Here is a 331-nt window from a genome sequence, read left to right as displayed (position 1 = left end):
ACAAACTACCCCGCAAAAGCCCAAAACAGCAAAAAGTGAAAAGGCAGACTGAAACAGACTCAGCTGGGGAATTTCATTTGGGTTTGAACCTGAAAACCAAAATGAACTTACCCCGTTGAATAAAAATACTTTCCGTTTCCTTTTTCAAAAGCACATGATTACCGGAATCGGGAAAATGATAAAAACCCTTTCATTTTTAATTTCTGAATCATTTTTATTACGAAATCTACAAAGCTTCGTTTAAAAATTGGGTATTAAATTTATCTCTTCCGAAACAAAGTTCATGCGCAAACTCACGCACATACACACACACACATAAAAAGAGAAAGCA

The sequence above is a fragment of the Penaeus monodon genome, chromosome 24 (genome assembly GCF_015228065.2).
Source record: "Penaeus monodon isolate SGIC_2016 chromosome 24, NSTDA_Pmon_1, whole genome shotgun sequence".
Taxonomy (NCBI): Eukaryota; Metazoa; Arthropoda; class Malacostraca; order Decapoda; family Penaeidae; genus Penaeus; species Penaeus monodon.
This window is presented reverse-complemented; position numbering follows the sequence as displayed.